The sequence below is a fragment of the Schistocerca serialis genome, chromosome 8 (assembly GCF_023864345.2).
Source record: "Schistocerca serialis cubense isolate TAMUIC-IGC-003099 chromosome 8, iqSchSeri2.2, whole genome shotgun sequence".
NCBI lineage: Eukaryota > Metazoa > Arthropoda > Insecta > Orthoptera > Acrididae > Schistocerca > Schistocerca serialis.
The window spans coordinates 527,214,386-527,224,015 of NC_064645.1; the positions used below are offsets into that span (position 1 = coordinate 527,214,386).

Here is a 9,630-nt window from a genome sequence, read left to right on the forward strand (position 1 = left end):
TCCACGTTTCTCAGCCACCGTATTCGTTCTGATTTGACAAATTTTACTATACCTCTTCCCGGTATTAATGATTGTAGCTGCGTGTTTTAGCGTATACTGCAGCCTTCTTCCGCAGTTATTGGGTAATAAATTTTACGTAATACTTTTCGCTTAAAGATGCTTAGGCCGTTTTCGTCATCTTCTGTCAGCTCTTCATACCTCTACCCATACGAGGCAACTGGTGGAGGTAGGGAGTTTTGTACTTTCAGAATATCGTTCCGAACCGAATCAGTGCATACAACTAAACCAGAGGGGTTTCAGTGCAGCACTGATAACTGGGCACATGCGTATAATTTCTTCGTAAATTTTACAGGATTTTGTAATCACAGAAGTATCGTCACATATCCTATCAACCCTTGAGGTTTTATTTACATTCCCTCTCCCCTTCTGAGTACTTTACATTTTATGTCAGGCAGAGCAGATATCATCTAAATGGGTCTATAACTCATACCTTTGGACTTCTGACACACCGTATGAACTGGAACGACCTGCTTCATTTTCATGTTACGCGGCACACTTCGTTCTTCATGCATACTGCGTTCCTACAGGACTAAATGACATTCCTGACATTATCGTGAATCACCACCCACTACCGCTCTCCGCAGTGCAGGCAGGAAGTATTCACGCAGAACCCTCAGTTTGAACGTAAAAGCGCAGTTACTCTCCGAAATGAAACGATTTGGCTCTAAATGCAAGCTGGCGTTACCACCGTGTTTAAGAGGCACAAGTGCGAAATGGGAGCTACACCGGATACTCAGTGTGAGTATTCCACGGAATATTCGGCGGAATGTGATTCCAGTCGTAACCAATGGCAGCCAGTCACGTCTTCGTTTGCCGAATGTTCACTGCGAACTTGCTCGTAAAGGACGGCGACTCTCCCGGCGTCAAGTGCGTGCGTTTACGAGGCCGTAAAGAGGAAGGGAGGCCGCGAGACTTGAAAGTCGCGCTGCGGTGTCTGCCGGCGGAGCAGTGCTTGGGCGATGCCCTCGCATCTGTGCTACACGAACTTCGTTACATGAGATTTTTAAATGAAGGGAATACAACACACAGCGAATGAATTTTAGTAGTACATCTTTCGATAGTCACACCTATGTTCAGTTTTTGAGAGAACAAACACTGGATTTCTGAGTTGTGATTTTAAAAATTATAAAAACCGTAACAAATGTTACAGAGTTCCAAAGAAATTTCTTGACCTGCAACAGGAGATAGACCCGAAAATACCTTGAAAGTCCTTAAATCACCTTAACACCTTGCGGACAGATACCGAGTTTACCAGTGTTTCCGCTCCATCCTTAAGCTACAAATATCGAGATAACACGTTTTTTCTACACGTCGTCTGTAGATGCCATCTGGTTTTATTTACATCTACTTCTGCCATTACCGATGATGGTTGATGAGGGTTGGTCTGTGGGGCGCTCAACTGCGCGGTCATCGGCGCTCGTACAAACTCCTAATCCTTGCTCAGTCTAATTTTAGCCACTTTGACAAATGATGAGGACAACATAAACATCCAGTTCCTGGGCAGAGAAAATCCCCAACCAGGCTGGCAGTTGAACCCGGGACCCCGTGAGAACTTTCTCCGGGAAGAGACCGAGAGGACACTCTCTATCTATCGCTTGAGCCTTGTCCCGCAGTGACGCAGTGTCAGCCATGGTTAAGGGGTGGTCGGATGCCCTTCCTGCCGCCACCACGTACCCCCCCCCTCCCCCTCTCCGCGACGGAATTAGTGTACCCCAACTGTCTGCATTGAGTGTAATCTATGGAATAGTGTGAATGTGTTCAGATGTCTGCGAGCCGTGTAACTGAGGATGAACATGGGGACCAGCCCGGTATTCACCTAGCAGTATGTGGAAAACCGCCTATAAACCACATCCAGGCTGGCTGGCACGTTGGCACTCGTCGTTAATCGGCCGGGCGGTTTCAATCTGGTGCCGGCGCGCCCACCCGAGTCCAGGAAGCAGCGCGTTAGCGCTCTCGGCTACCCTGGCGGGTAGACCGAGAGGACACTGTAACACCTAAAATATTAGTACACTTTATTACAGCATACATAAGAAGAATTATTTAACTTTGTACAATCCACTTCTAATAGTGCCATGAGGATTTACAACTGCCTCCGAATATTAATGTATTACGTGGTACAGACGAATTACAAGTCTATCACTGAGAATAGCTTCATATAGTGTTGTGCCTAATACATTGATAGCGCTGCTTGCCGACTAGAAGACGTTGCTGTTGTCTTCGTCGATGATTGCGGACTGGCTGAGTGGTACTGTGCTCGGCCATAAGTAGAAAATGTATTGCGGCGGCGTAGCGAAAGGTTTCTTGGTGTGGCTGCGCAGGTGCTGCTCTCATTCGTCGATGTGGCTTGCAGCGACTTCCTTTCCTTGCAGTTACACTGCGAAGTACCATCCTTGCTTTGGCACCTCGCTCCTCAGACGATACCACATTCACACCAATTGTCAATGTATCAAACTGGATTGCCTCCACGTACTTTGGCTTATTTAAGGATTTGATTGTATCACTGTCTTCGCCATGATCATTCTACTATTGTTAGAGATGTCCCTATCCAAAAAACGGCAGAAAATGAATACATCGGAAATACTTTTAGGGTATTCTGAAGACGATTATTCACATGCTCCTAGCGAGAATGAAGATCGGGATAACTCCCTAAAACGAAACTTAGGACGATTGTAGCGATAGTGACATCATAAGATCTCTAAAGAAGCCTCCGGTAACAGTTTTTTCAAGTGATTTCAAAATTACGATGGATGTGACTCTGTTCTTATGAATGCTTCGTTTTGTCATCATATTATAGTGTGTACCCTTTGGAGAGGGCTCCCGAGTCTTACTCGGGCGATAGCTATGTCAGCGCACAAGTGAGACTTATGAGCCGTTCGTAATATATAAATACATACGCTACCAGAAAGACGCCGTCGATATTGATCCGATGATGGCATATGCCACCTATTGGCAACAAATATTCTGATAATGGCTACCTCAATACTGATTTTTTGCTTCAGATTACAGAGCCTTTTGACTCTTTCATAAGCCAGACACGGAACTAGTTTCACCAACTGCGACATGGTCGCGTATACAAACAGTGATCCAATACTGTTAAATGTTTTTATTCCAGTCTTTGATCACAATACGAATTCTGCAGACGATGACCGGTTTCATTGCGTAATGACCATCTTCAGATCTTTTTTACACCATGTCCTAAAGCGTCACATAGACATTTCATCTTTCATAGACAATTAAGAGGTTTCTACAGGCAATGTAATGAAAGCATTCCGTCTTAAGGCCACGAGTGGCTCACCGGGACCATCCGACCGCCGTGTTCCCTGTGGAGGATGCGGATAGGAGGGGCGCGGGGTCAACACACCGCTCTCCTGGTCGTTATGATGGTATTCTGGACCGAAGCCGCTACTATTCGGTCGAGTAGCTCCTAAATTGGCATCACGAGGCTCAGTGCACACCGAAAAATTGCAACAGTGCATGGTTGCCTGGATGGTGACCCATCCAAGTGCCGACCACGCCCGATAGCGCTTAACTTCGGCGATCTGACGGGAACCGGTGTATCCACTGCGGTAAGACCGTTGCCCCTACAGGCAATGTAATACGTATATTCATTGTTGACCGTAAATTCACCATAAAAAGTATCGGTCCTATTATATTCATATATTTCCTTTTAATAATTTCATATGGGTAACTCTTTTCGTCTTTTAATGTATCACAATTTTTTTCCATGATAGTTATCAATTTTAAAAGCTTGCTACATGTATTTTACATAATGTGTTTTTATCAGATTATGTTTTTTTGCATGAATGATGACTACATCTAAGCCGACAGTAGCGATATCTAGGGATGATGTAGGCCAACAGATTTTTGGTAGCTACTGTACTTCAGTAGCCAGTTGCAATAATTACTGTGTGGACGATGCGCCCTATTCTACACCTTATTTTAGATCTATATGACGATGCTATGCTGATTATATTTATATGTTTTGACGATGCCATTATCGTATCGCTCTAGGACATGGTGTAAAAAAGGCACGTTTTACCATATTTTCTGTACATCTCCCTTGGTTGTATGATAGTATATTGTGATACCTATTGCTGTATTATGTTGAAAGACACACTGCTCACTAGGTGTGTATATTTGTATATTATAGATCTGAGGCAGGTCATTACGGACTAAAACCGGTCATCGTCTAAGGAATTCAAATTGTGACCAAAGGCTGAAATAAAAAACATTGGACAGTATTGCATCACTGTTTGTATACGCGACCATGTTGCAGTTCGTGAGACACTCATAGCGCTTACCAGTGACGGTACAGGTAACCGGACCGGAAGCACCTGTCTCTTCGAATACATATGGGCCTATGAAAAATGATGCCGTAAACCAGCACCACAAAGTGACCTTTTAAGGATGAAGTGATACTGGTTGATATGCGTGTGGATTTTCCATTGCCCATATTCGACAGTTCTGTGTATTGGCGTATCCTTGGGAAGGAAGTGGGCTCGCCGACCGTTGTGGCCAAGCGGTTCTAGGCGCTTCAGTCCGGAACCGCGCTGCTGCTACAGTCGCAGGTTCGAATCCTGCCTCTGGCATGTATGTGTGTGATGTCCTTAGGTTAGTTAGGTTTAAGTAGTTCTAAGTTCTAGGGGACTGATGACCTCAGATGTTAAGTCCCATAGTGCTGAGAGCCACTTGAACCATTTTGAAGTGGGCTCTGTCTGTCAACAAAATCTTCCACGGCCAGTCATTGTCCACTTCCATGCGAGCAAGAAATTCTAGCCTGCCGAAGTGGCCGTGCGGTTAAAGGCACTGCAGCCTGGAACCGCAAGACCGCTACGGTCGCAGGTTCGAATCCTGCCTCGGGCATGGATGTTTGTGATGTCCTTAGGTTAGTTAGGTTTAAATAGTTCTAAGTTCTAGGGGACTAATGACCTCAGCAGTTGAGTCCCATAGTGCTCAGAGCCATTTGAACCATTTGAACCAAGAAATTCTAAAGCAAAGATCTCTCTCGCTGGCAGGTCAACGGGAAGCAACAGGTGCACATAGGTAATTTTGAATAGATAGGAAAAAAGAATGTTTCGCTGGATTTTACGCACTGTGGTCACGGGTTTGTCCAATGTTCGGGCAATTCTCCGTGCACTACACGTATGCACGCCACCACTCGTCTCCCCATGCATTGCTATGGCCACTCCTTCCACTGACGTCGAATCCATTCGTTTCATCCCTCTACCAGGTTGCACACAAAAGGAACCCGTCTTTTCGAATTTTCGAATCATTTTCTCCAGCCCACGGCAGTCATCGGACCAACGACTTTTTACAAACCATTCAGTGTCCGGAACTTCTGAAAGCGACCTGTGCACAGTCATCATTCTTGTAATACAGCTTTACAAGGAGAACGCGATCCTGCAGTGAGACAGTCATGGCGAACGTCACAGACGCAAAATGAGGGAAAGCGGTGTACCCGGCGTATATATACCAACTTCAATAGGTCGTGCGCATGACAAGTGTTTTCATTTACGTATTCTGACACATAGAGCGCCATCTATTGGTCAATATTTACACTATGTTTTTCTTCTTCCGATAATAATCCGTTGCAGTTTGACGTCATTCTGACCAGTAGTGTTACTTCTACTGCGTTTTGAAAGTTTATAATCACCCTGTATCTCAATCAGGTTTGCAGCAAATTATATGACTCAATGATATCTGTAAATTGTTTATAATCTTTACAGGTACAATGTGACTACATTATAACAAAATAAATTATCCTAGAAGACTTTACACTTATACCGTCTATCATCAAAATATGTTCAAATGTGTGTGAACTGTTATGGGACTTAACTGCTAAGGTCATCAGTCCTTAAGTTTACACACTACTTAACCTAATTTATCCTAAGGACAAACACGCACACCCATGCCCGAGGGAGGACTCGAACCTCCTCCGGGACCAGCCGCACGTCTATCATCGCTTTTAGTTTTGATAATGGCTTCCGTTCGGTGAACAAGAAGGTCCAAAATTTTCTTGCGGACAAAATGTCGAAATGAAGCCGCACGCTGGAAATGAACTGCCTTAGAGCTACCAAATTGCGAAGATGTTCCTCAGACATTTCATATACGAATACGATCGTATGATTTAGGGGGTCAGCTGAAGTGCGATAGAATGTCTGCGAGTTCGTCAAAGCAGGTACGTAATTATGCTGTCCTGTAAACATGATTTCTTTCATATTGGAACATGTCACTGTGCACAGTGTACTGAACACGAAGGAAGTATTTTGTCACTGAGGGTGTTGATGTGATCATCCTAGTTCAAGTACGAATGTGTGGTTTGGTAGCTATATATACCAAAAAAATTTTCTCGAGGCTATAGCCACGTCGTTTGTACGATACCGTTGTGTATTTATTCAAGCGTACTTTGACATCATCGTATTTCTTGTATGTTGAAGAACATTTCATCCAGACGGACCGCTTGGCGATGAGAAGCCCGTTAGCTCCATATACAGCCAACGTGTTTATGGAATACTACGAGGGCATGAGTCTTGGACACGGCTCCCGGAGAGCCTAGTGGTTTTCATCGCTACTTCGACAACACATCTGTGGTCTGTCTTCATGGAGGTGAAAGTCCTATATTTTTGGGTCTAATCTACAATATCTGTGACAGCAGGTTGACGATACAGATAGAGATCTTTAATGACGTTCTGGCCGTCCAAAGTGCAAATCGATGTCCCAGCAACTGTATTTGCCGGAAGCCCACCCACAAAGTGCGACTTCTGTACACAATCAGCTACCACCACCCATCGCAGAAATATTTTGCTCTGTGGACGTTGGAGCATCGAGCGGAGAGTGTTTGAAAGGCTGAAAACTGGCCGAAAGGACTGAGATACTAATGGAAAGGCTTCAAAGCAAACGATGACGACGAAAATATTATGAAATTTTTTCCCGAAGGCTCGTAAGCAGAAGGCCCCCGAGGAAGAAAAAATTATCTTACGTTTTTGTCGATCGGTGCTTCAGTAATAATAAAAATTAGCCGGCTCTTGATGCTGCATGGAATTGGCTTCTCAGTCAAGACTCAAGTGAAAATTCAACGGCTCATGGGACCGATGCAGCATTACATAGGTCATATTACGCAGAATACTGCGTGAGTGAGGACATTGTTCTGTAGGACAGGTTTTATACGTTTGAACAGCGCTGTTTAGAATCGAAAGCTGTTTTCACGTACGGTAACCTGAGAAACCAATGGTGGCAGAACATGCTCTGGAAAACGGAAACCGAATTATGTTCGACGAGACTAAGCCGTGGTAGCTTTAATTTTGGCGGCATGGCACTCCACCGGCGCCACTACTTGGGTTGGCAAAAATCGATCTGATCGCTTGATACGAGCTAGGGTCACTGGCAGAGCCGTGTGTTGCTAGTTTGGAGAGCCTGTTTCGTGCAGTTGGATGAAAGGCGCATGGCTGGCAAGTTGTTGCTGTTGAGGGAACTCCGGCTGTCCAGTACAAGGCTCGAGAAGCCGCGAGTTGTTAAATCGGTCGGAGGCATGTCTTGTCGGATCGCTTAAGGATTGGCAGCGGCGAGTTGCGCAATGAGAAGCGGACGTCACGCGCTACCTGGTCAGAATATCCTGGCCTACTCTGCAAGCTAAAATTTTATGGCACCTCGAAGAGCGTCTGTATGGACTGGAGGCAATGACACCCCAGCTGGGAATCCTGAAAGTTACGGTTACTTCAAATGTGAGTGGAGTTAAATATTTTATTTAAGTTTTTCACTGCTTGATACTGCAAGGCCACGTCTTTGTTAATGTGAATTGGACCTGTTATATTAACGCGCCTCTGAGCGATTGTGATGTGATGATCGGTCAGCGTAACTGTTCGTAATTTGTTGTTCCAGGCAACATTCGATGCAAATGTATGAGTATTCTCTGTTACAAATTGACTTCACGAAATTCAATTTGTAACGTAACCTGTGTCAGAGGCAAGACACCCTTTGTAGATGAGTGTGCTTTAATTATTGCATCAGCAGGAGCTCATTTTTCGTCTTGTGATTTACAAGTAATTTTATGGATTGTTAAGTCTGTAACTTGTATGTTTTGTCACTTCGACGATAAGTTAGTCCTTCCTACGTCTTAGGGATTTTCGTCTGTATCTTTATTTGCGCCGGTTAGTGCTCCCTTATGTTGTGCGTTGGCCGGGTAGCTATGGCAGAGGACGGAGCGTCCCTGTTACCTGAGCCTGCAGCAGAGACTTGTTCAGTTTCTGCTGCGGCGGCACTTCCGTCGACGCATGACGTTTGGGTTTGTTGGCAATCTGGTGCCTCTGCCAACCGCTACATGGTGGCTCAAGTGAAGCAAAGTTGATCGTTTGATCCGTGCCACGGCGGAGTACAGATGGTTAATCGGGAATTATCAGTCTCTCCTATATGGTGAATTCAGTAAGTTTATGATGTTTGAACCGTGTTGTGCGAAACCGATTTCGTCCCTTTATATATGCTCTTTAACTGCTCCCTTAAACGTTGCACCCTTATTGTTACCTCTGAAGTGCGCTACGTTTTACGGCCTTTCAGCTGTCAACATGAATGGTAGAGCCTTTCCTTTATCCACAGTCATTAGCTAACATTATCTGAGAAACAAGCCGGCATCTTCCCTGTTGGCTGTGATAGGCACCTGCTGCATTTATCTGTTTATCTTGTATTTTGTACAGTTGTATATTTGTTTAAGGGTCATTGTCAATGTTTGTGGTGGTGTGTACCAGTTGGGAGGCACATTTAAATTTCATGTACTCAAAGTTTCTCTTGTTATTTGGCCAATTGCCTACTTATTTAAGGCCCATTGTAAATGTTTCTGCTTGTGTGTACCAGTTGGGGGTCACATTTAAATTATATGCCTTGCCAGCTTTGTTTGCACTTTGGGGTATTGCGTAGTTTATAGCATTAGGGATTTCTATTAAGACTCATACATTGTTAAGGGTCACAATCAGTGGCGTGACTTGTTGTCCTTCCTGTATTTTGGATTGGCGTTATCCATCTATGCAACATTTTACCCATGACTGGTAATTGTTAGTACACTTAGTGGTGGATATTGTAAAGCAATTTAGTGAAAAATTTCTCTTTGTTCAATCCTCTTGCAACCACGCCTATTTGGTGTGACTTCTTACTTCTATTTTTCGACCGTACAATCCTGGTTTCAAACCTTGCTGTTAATGGTATAAATTGTTAGAGTTCGTTGTTACGAATTGGGCATGTTCAAGATCGTTAAATGATTATGAACATTTTTGCTCTTTTATCAATGTGTTACTAAAATTGTAATTATAATATTGTGTTAAGCAAAAAAGTGCATTCCATGAAACGGCAAATAACGATTGTGTGGGCCCACCTCTCATGTGTTTTTCCTTAAAATTATCCCCACCCTTGTTGGGAGGTATCAGAGATATTACAAACGGACAAATTATTCCTAGAATAGGATTACAAAAGAAGATAAAGTGATAAAAATGTGACAAGGCCCCCAACAAGGCCAATGGCACAGCTTGGGACATGCACATCGGAAGTGTGAAGCTTGCGCGAGGGGCGCTTGAGTGAGCATGGGAC

At 44.2% G+C, this 9,630-nt stretch overlaps 1 pseudogene; it reads right to left on the reverse strand.

Moving 5' to 3' along the window:
- Window positions 1-3,522: 3,522 nt before the first annotated feature.
- Window positions 3,523-3,640, reverse strand: LOC126417426 (5S ribosomal RNA; annotated as a pseudogene).
- Between the last annotated feature and the right edge of the window lie 5,990 nt (window positions 3,641-9,630).